This window comes from Lipotes vexillifer, unplaced genomic scaffold, assembly GCF_000442215.2.
Source record: "Lipotes vexillifer unplaced genomic scaffold, Lipotes_vexillifer_v1.1 scaffold625, whole genome shotgun sequence".
Taxonomy (NCBI): domain Eukaryota; kingdom Metazoa; phylum Chordata; class Mammalia; order Artiodactyla; family Lipotidae; genus Lipotes; species Lipotes vexillifer.
In genome coordinates this window covers 1,587,548-1,597,225 of record NW_006771655.1, presented here as the reverse complement: position 1 = coordinate 1,597,225, position 9,678 = coordinate 1,587,548, and positions in this window count along the sequence as shown.

Genomic DNA, 9,678 nt, shown 5'->3' with positions numbered 1-9,678 from the left:
ACCGTTGGAAAGGAAAAATAAAACTGTTCTTGTTTTCAGGCATTATTGTCTTCATAGGAAATCTAAAGAAATTCACCAAAAAGTCCTAGATTAGTGACTCCAGCAAGATTGCAGGATAGAAAATCAACACACGAGTCAATCACTTTTCTGCAGAGTAACGAGCATGTGGAAACCAGAATTAACAACACAGTATTACTTACAATTGCTCCAAAGAAAATGAAATACTTATGTATAAATCAAACATGAGGTATGTGCTGGAAATTAGAAAATGCTGAGAAGTGAAATAAATCAAAAAATACCCCTCCTCCAATTGAGAGACTTAAGTGTTTATGGATTAGAACATTCAGTGTAGTAAAGATGTTAGTTCTCTTCAAATTAATCTATTGGGTTAACACAATTCCCATTAAAAAACTAACAATTTTTTGTAGACATAGACAATCTCATTATAAAATTTGTACGGCGTGGCAAAGGACCTAGAATAACTAAAACAGTTGTGGGAAAACGAAGAAAAGGATAAAGTGGAAGGAATCACTCTGTGCAGTGTGGTCTTACTATATATAGTGACAGTGATCATGATGGGGTGGCATTGGTGGAGGGACAGACACATAGATAAATGGGAAGAAACAGAGAACCCAGAAATAGAGCCACACCAATATGTCCACCTGATTTTTGACAAAGGACCAAAGTGATTCAATGAAGGAAATATGGACTTTACAGTAACTGTAGTGAGAATAATTAGACATCCATAGGCAAAAAAAACCCCACCACCAACAACAACCTTGACCTAAATCTTTTACTTTATTTTAGAAAGTCAATTTGGAATGTATCACAGATCTAAATGTAAAATGTAAAGCTTTAAAACTGTTAGAAAAAAGTCATCAGAGAATACCTTTGGAACCTAATACTAGGAGTTTTTTTTTGTTGTTTTTTTTTGTTTTTGCCACGCCACATGCCACGTGGGATTTTAGTTCCCTGACCAGGGACCAAACCTGTGCCCCCTGCGTTGGAGGTGTGAAGTCTTACTCACTGGGCCACCAGGGAAGTCCCAGGAGAAGAGTTCTTAAACTTGATGATACCAAAAGTGTGGATCCACAAAAGAAAAAATAAAAAGATGAAGTAGACCTCATCACAATGAAAAAACTTTTACAAATAACCATGTTAAGAGTATGAAAAGACAGATTGCATAGATGGAGAAAATACTTGCAAACCACATATCTGACAAATGACTAGAATATGCTAGGATATATAGGATAAATAAACTACTCTCGGAACTTGACATTTAAAAAAAATTGCTATTAGAAAATGTGCAAGAGACATGCATGGACATTTTACCAAAGAGGACGTCAGATGGCAAACAAGCACATGCAAAGATATTCAGTATCACTGGCCATAAGGGAGATGCAAGTTAAAGCCACAATGAGATATTCCTACAAACCTGTCAGAATGGCTAAAATAAAAAATGGTGATAACATCCAATGCCGGTGAGGATGCAGAGAAACTGGATCACTCATACATTTTGCTGGTGGGAATGTGAACTCGTCTAGTCACTCTGGAAAACAGGTTGGGAGTTTCTTCTAAAACTGAAAATACACTTACTATGTGACATACCAATTGCACTCTCGGGCGTATCCCAGAGAAATGACAGCCATGTTCACACAAAAGTCGTATATGGATGTTCATAGTTGCTTTATTTGTAATAGCCCCAAACTAGAAACAACCCAAATGTCCTGCAATATGTGAATGGTTAAAAAAAAACTGTGCTACCATAGAATACTGCTCAGTAATAAAAAGCGATCGACCATCGATACATACCACTTGGACGGACCTTTAGAGGATTATGCCTAGTGAAAAGAGCCAGTCTCTAATGGACACGTACTGTAGAATTCCCATTTAGAGAACATTCTTTTCTTTTTTTTGCCACACCACGCAGCATGCCGGATCTTGGTTCCCCGACCAGGGACTGAACTTGCGCCCCCTGCAGTGGAAGTGCAAAATCTTAACCACTGGACTGCCAGGGAGGTCCCTAGATAACAGCCTTGAAAGGACACAGTTGTAGAATCGGAGATGAGATTATTACTTACCAGGAGTTAGGGAGTGGGGCGGGGAGCAAAGGGCTGGGTTTGGGTGTACAGAAGTGGCTGGAGGGAGTTAGGTGACGGTGGAACAGTTTCGCATCTTGGTTGTTACACAAAGCTGCTCATGTGATAAAATTGCTGCTCATGTGATAAAATTGGTAGTTACACAAAGCTGCTCATGTGATAAAATTGCAAAGTGTGTTTACACACACAAACAGATGAGTGCATACCATACTGGTAAAATCTGAATAAGCTCTGTGGATTGTACCATGTCAGTTTCCTGATTTTGATGTTGTGCTGTGGTTATGCTGAAGATGCCAGCATTGGGCGAGGCTGGGTGAAGGATGCACAACTTCTGTGAATCTATAATTATTTCAGAATCAAAGTTTTTAAAAAATTAATTAAAAATACAATTAGAATGTGCAGAAACCAAATAATGATCAAGCTTTCAAAGCATAAGCTTCTAAATTTTGGAAAGAGGGTCTTACAGTGATTTGGTAACACTTCTACTGGTATTCCCTTAAGACGCAAACGACTCTCAGTTGTCTGTTCTGCTCTAACATCTGCCACAAAGGGTGTCTGGTATTTCCAGAGGAAGATAGGACATGGTTTGGGGTGCATTGTGTTCTACCTGAGGGGAAGAATGGGAGGAGAAATAGACCATAAGGAGAGAGAATCCAGAGCTGGAAGCTACTAGAAACGTATTCTGCTTCGTTTTACTAGGACTTAAGGGCAGGTAGCACGGTAACATCATGAACTGTCTGCCATCCTTTAAACTCTCCCTTCTGTGTCAATTATCTGCTGATTTTCTCATCATTCTTAGCAATAAATCTTGCTAAGAGGATTTACACAAAAAGAACCTCTGGCTGGTAGACTTCCTGAAAGAAGAGGAGGCCTGGGGACCACATCCTATGCCATCACCACCCTTAGGGAGACAGGGGCCCCAAGAACAGAGAAGGTAGCTGAGCTGAAGAAACAAAGCAATCTCTGTCCCCTGGCAAGTCAGCCACAGGAGAGTGGCTCCCTGGGGAGTCAGCCCAGGGCAGAGAAGCACATACAAAGCTTTTAATACAAGGGCCACCTGGCTGGCCAGCTCACTGCAGGGGACAGCACCCGGGGTGGGCACACAGGAGCAGTCGGCCTGTGCATTCCTCCAGTCCTTTATCTCTGTCCACGTGCTCTTTCAGAATCGGGAGCTCCTTATGGGCACCCAGTGTACACTCCACAGCACACCACACACTTCTGGACACACAGGAGGTGCTTATAGAGGGCCGAAGTGTGTTCACGAGCAACCCACCCCAAGATGCCCAGACACACACATTGTGATATCAAGTACCCCTCACCCCTGGTTCAGGGTCCTCGGAGACAGGGACTGAGCTGTGGTAGGTCAGCACACACCCCTGCCTGTTCTTTGGGCCACGCCCAGCGCTGGAGCAGAGTGGGCTTCTAACCTTCTAACAGGGCCACACACACTCTCAGAAGATGCTTCCCAAGGTAGAGTGGAAAATCAGCCTAAGTACTTAGTATTGATAAACTCCTTTCACCTTGAAATTGCATTACAAATTTTAACTTCACATGACTCTGTGGGAAAAGAAAGAAGTAACATGTAATATTCAATTTCACACTTGGGAAACAAACAGTGAGGTTAAGTAACTTTTGCAAGGCCAGATAGCATATCTGTGTTAGGAAGGAATTTGTGACTATAAAATTCCGTTCTCAGACCTTTCTCAAGGGAAAAGCTTCCATACTCAAGATTTAGCTTTGTCCCTATTGAGTAATAAATTAAGAATTCAAAATGAGAGTAGATAAGACCAAATAAGTAAGTTGCCTCTGTACCAAGATGTAGACGTAAATTCAGATGATTACTATAGAACTCAGCGCTTTCCTAAAATATTAGAATAACAGTTTTTACCTCTTAAATACAAGCTTTTGAAAAATGTATTTGTTGAAAAAAGGAAACTTCTAGGTGCTTCGACATGTCTTCATGACTTAACAAATAGGGAAGTTGAAAGAGGTTACGTCTTCAGTTTTCTTTATTCACACGTTAGTAACAAAATTAGGAAAATCAGTGAGAGAATTTTACCTGTTTTTTGACCTAATGATAATACGTTTCATTGTAAAACCTGAATCTCAAACATAGACGCTGTTCGTGAATGAAATTTGAAGAACTGGGAGAAGATAATTCATGCATTTAGAAAGAAAAACGTGGCAAACTAAGTAGTTGTCATTCTACTGCGCCATCTGCTTATTATGCCCGAGCAATATTTAATTGTTGTGTGTTGAGGGGTGAGATTAAGAGAAAACTTTTTTATTGAAGTATATAGTTGATTTACAACATTGCATTAGTCTCAAGTGTAAAGCAAAGTGACTAAGTTATATATATATATATATATATATATATATATATAAAATGATTTCAGATGATTTTCCGTTATAGGTTATTACAAGATATTGAATATTGTTCCCTCTGTTACGTAGTAAATCCTTGTTGCTTATCTATGTTATATATAGTAGTGTATAGCTGTTAATCCCATACTCCTAACCACCTGGAAGTTTGTTTTCTATGTCTTTGAGTCTGCTTCTGTTTTGTAAATCAATTCATTGGTATTATTTTTTAGGTTCCACATGTAAGAGATGTCCTACAATATTTGTCTTTTCTGTCTGACTTACTTCACTTGGTATGATAATCTCTAGGTCCATCCATGTTGCTGCAAATGGCATTATTTCGTTCCTTTTTATGGCTGAATAATATTCCACTGTGTATGACATCTTCTTTATTCATCTGTCAGTGGACACTTAGGTTGCTTCCATGTCTCGGCTATTATAAATCGTGCTGCTATGAATGTTGGGGTACATGTATCTTTTTGAATTAGAGTTTTCATCCTTTCTGGATATATGCCCAGGAGTGGGAATCCTGGATCATACGGTAGCTCTATTTTTAGCTTTTTAAGGAACCTCCATACTGTTTTCCATGGTGGCTGCACCAATTTACATTCCTACCAACAGTGCAGGAGGGTTCCCTTTTATCCACACCCTCTCCAGCATTTTTATTTGTAGACTTTTCTATGATGGCCATTTGGTTTTGATTTGCATTAAGGGAAAACATTTTATGTGGTTGTGTTTATACCTTCTGAGGGTCCTAATAGTGCACTGTGTAAGACGAAGCTAGGGTAACAAACAGACTCAAACACAACAGAAGTGGTTTTCATTCCCAGAAGAGCCCAGGATGGGTGCTCCTGAGCTCCTGGTCCTGGAATCGCTGTCTTCCTTTGGGGATTCAGAGACACAGGCTTTCGCTTTCCTGTCATCCTGCCGGCCACCACCGCTCTGCGTCTGGTCAGAAGGAGGAGAGAGCAGGAGTGTACACACCTCGCCAGCCAGAGCCTGGCCTGGAAGTAGGACACGCCATTGCTAACAGCGCTCCGCTGAGGGAGCTGGGGCCAGGCCACACCTGCAGAGGCGTGGGGAATACAGTTCTGGCCGGGGGCTGCTTCCCAGGCATAGCTGTGCATTTTAGACAGAAAGTGGATTTTGGTGGACAGTCCACCCAACTGCTGGAAGCTTGCTTTCTTCAGCTGTATTGGCTTAGATGTCCCTCCTTAGCCACATTCTGTTTCCAGATATTTGGGCCTCGACAGGTACTTTTTTTTTTTTTTTGCGGTACGCGGACCTCTCACTGTTGTGGCCTCTCCCATTGCGGAGCACAGGCTCCGGACGCGCAGGCTCAGCGGCCATGGCTCACGGGCCCAGACGCTCCGCGGCATGTGGGATCTTCCCGGACCGGGGCACGAACTCGTGTCCCCTGCATCGGCAGGCGGACTCTCAACCACTGCGCCACCAGGGAAGCCCGGCATCTGATTTGAAACCACAGTTTACTACTGTAATAAAGTTTCTAAGATTACTGCAGTCGGAATTCAATTGTATTGAACAGTCAATTGATTCTGGGCTAAAACATGCTTACATTACAAAATAATGGCTGGTCTGATAAAAATAAGGTTGTATTCAGGCACCGGTATCTCAGAGCACGAGGGACACTATTAAAATTCTTTAGGGGAAAATAAATTGCAGATCTGCTAAGTATGCTTGACGTCACATCCCCTTACGTTTGCCTGATGCTCGGTCCTCCCAGAATCCCAGTGAGATGAGCGGAGCAGGAATTCCCACTTCATAGAGAAAGAGGCTCCAGATCGGGGAAGTCCTTGCCGAAAAGCGTTTTAGCCTAGTGCTAGAACTCAGTTTGTAAGAATCTTCACACTACTCCAGGCAGAATATGATAGCCGCTGAGTTGACAGAGACTTCCTTTTTAAAGAGTGGATTTAGAGGCATGCTTACTGAAATCCATTAACTCTGATCAGCCTGCAGAACAAAGTTAATGCTTTTGGTTATTAAGATAGATGACACATGCAAACAGTGAAATCGGGAGCAGTAACTCAACTGTAGATATTTCTCACGTATAGGAAATTAATTTTTTGTAGCCTTAATGGTGAGTTTTGAAGCCCAACGGTCATCCCTTTACGTGTTTTCCTTTAAGGGAGTAAATGAATTCTATGTCTTAGTAAGAGCTTTCTAAAATATTTGATTTGCGATTTGGTTTTATCCATTGCAATGCACTTGTTTCTGAATTTACTCTTTGTCATTGGATCTGCTCCAAGATTACAAATCAATTTTTAAAAAAATCTAAACCCTTAAGGCTTCAGAAACTTTAAAATGTGGATAGTGGGGCACATCAAACTCTGGGTTCTCTCACATAGTCAGGAGCTGGGGGAAATCACAGCTCACGACAGCAGATTTCAGCAATGACCGCAGAGCCAGCTGACCTTCTGGTTCCCACTTTTCTGGTAAATTTTCTACTACCAGCTCAATTCTTCCCTTTACTCAGTCCACTGTGTAGTCTGTAGGGGTGTAAATCCCACCAAAAGGTTTTTGCTCACCCACTTTGCTAGACATATTGGAAAGAAACAGCGTTTATACATGCTAACCAAACTGTAATTGCCTGTCTCCATGATAAATAGATCATGAATAAGGTAGGTCTCTGAGCGATGCTCTGGAGAATGTACCTTTCAGTCTTTACAGGCATGATGTGCTTGTGACAAGAAAGCAAGCTTGCCTTAGAGAGACAACAATGTTTCCCCCTATTAGGGGATTAAAATTTTTAAAATTTCACTTGCATCATAAGTAGGCATAAAGAGTGTCCCTCACTGATTGTTTACATGGCAGATAGAGGAGGAAGTTACTTTTAGTTTTAAAAGCAACCTTGTTGCCTTATTGATTTAATCAGTTCTGTTTGTGTCTGCTGATCCAATGTGTAATCAGAATCCCTAAGTAGGAAAGGGTTTCATTCCATTGCTCTCTATTCTGGAAAGAAAGTGCAATGTTGGATTTACCACTGATATTTGCTAGGCACCGTCATCACCAGACACCATTATTTCTGTGCTCCCATAAGCCTGGTTCTGCCCTACTCATCCTTAGCCTTTTGCCAAGGACAGCAGTTAAAAAATAACTCATCAAGAATAAAATGCATTAACTGAAGTCCATACTTTATTCACATTTCCTTAGTTTTTGCTTAGTCTCTTTTCTGTCCCAGGACCTCATCCGGGGTCCCACATCACCTTAGTCACCATGCATGTCTCCTTTAGGCTTCTGCAGTCTGTGACAGTTTCTTAGACTTCCCTTGTTTGTGATGACCTTGACAGTTTTGGGGGGGGGGGGGGTGCTGGTAAATATTTTGTAGATTTCCCTTCAATTTGGGTTTTCCTGATATTTTTCTCATTGTTAAACAAGGGTTAGGATTCTTGGGGAGCAGTAGTGCAGAGGTTAAATGCCGTTCTCATCCCAGCATATCTAGGGTACACACTGTCAACATGATCTGTCACTGTTGATATTGACCTGTTCACCTGGCTGAGGTGTGTTTTCAGGTCTCTCCACTGGAAAGTTAGTCTTTTCTCCCCTTTCCATACTACTATTTTAATTCTGCCTGTACCGCAAAGACTGCCTCAGGATTCACCTCCTTCTAGATATCTTCCCTTGAACCTGACCAGTCTTGTGGATTATTAGACCACAGGCTTACTATTGGAGACAGGTCTTACTTGTTGAGAGCTGCGCTAGGAAGGCAGGTGAGAAGTGCTCACCACCTCTTAGCTGAGTGACCCAACTACAATTCCATAATATATCAAAATTATAGTTTTTCTTTCTTACATGGGTAAAACCCTCAGAACTCCTCTAAGAATGGCTTTGTGGTCAACAGTGGAGAAGGGTCTGGTGACACTGAGGTGAGGGGCAAGGAAACCACATAGTCATGAGTTAACAAACTCCGATGGCTGTTTCTAAGAGTGAAAATAGATACTTAAGAGGAAGACAGCGTTTCCAGAAAAATATCCTGGATCCGTCACTTTGCTGGGATTTTAGCCTGCCTTTGCCAGCTGGCAGGATACGTGGAAGCAGCTCTGTCTGCCATAAAGTTTGACTTCCCTGGAATCCCTGTCCTCACAGCTCTGAGCTTTTAATTATCCTTAACCTCTGGTGTTCACTCTTATTTTATCTGAAAACTTTCCCCTGTATTAACTTTCAGTCAGAGACCATGTATTTTATGTCTTCTGTAACTTGCAAGCTTCAGCACAGAGCTGAGCTCTCACATATATGTGCCTGAAGCTCTCTCTTCTGTTCCCACCACGTGTCATATTATATTATCCTTAGTTCTGCCTGTGCATGAAGCACTGAGTATTCTGGATCCCTTGAGCCAGCAAAACAGGCATTGTAAACAGAAACAAAAATCCTTGTAGCTCATAGGAGAAATTCAGTATAAAACAACCACAAGTTCCTATTGAAATGAATACATTCAGTAATTAGCGTCAGAAAGATACAAAGAAAATTTTTTTTTTTTTTTAATGTATTTATTTATTTATTTATTACGGCTGTGTTGGGTCTTCGTTTCTGTGCATGGGCTTTCTCTAGTTGTGGCAAGTGGGGGTCACTCTTCATTGCGGTGCGCAGGCCTCTCACTATCGTGGCCTCTGTTGTTGCGGAGCACAGGCTCCAGACGCGCAGGCTCAGTAATTGTGGCTCACGGGCCCAGTTGCTCCATGGCATGTGGCATCTTCCCAGACCAGGGCTCGAACCTGTGTCCCCTGCATTGGCAGGCAGATTCTCAACCACTGCGCCACCAGGGAAGCCCCAAAGAAAATTTTGATTTAAAAATTATGAAGGGGGCTTCCCTGGTGGCGCAGTGGTTGAGAGTCCGCCTGCCGATGCGGGGGACGCGGGTTCGTGCCCCGGTCCGGGAGGATCCCACATGCCGCGGAGCGGCTGGGCCCGGGAGCCATGGCCGCTTGAGCCTGCGCGTCCGGAGCCTGTGCTCCGCAACGGGAGAGGCCACAACAGTGAGAGGCCCGTGTACCAAAAAAAAAAATTATGAAGGAAAATGACTTGAGGGAGAACATAGGGTGCCGCTGGACCTCTTGACCTCAGCCTTTGGGATTAGCTGCTGACAGCATGGATCCCACTTGACAACTGAATTGAGCCTCTGTTGGCATCACTCTCCTTGCCTGGGTGGTGTTTGTACTTATTTTAACATGACATCACCCTACTTTGGGTATTAATGAAAGTT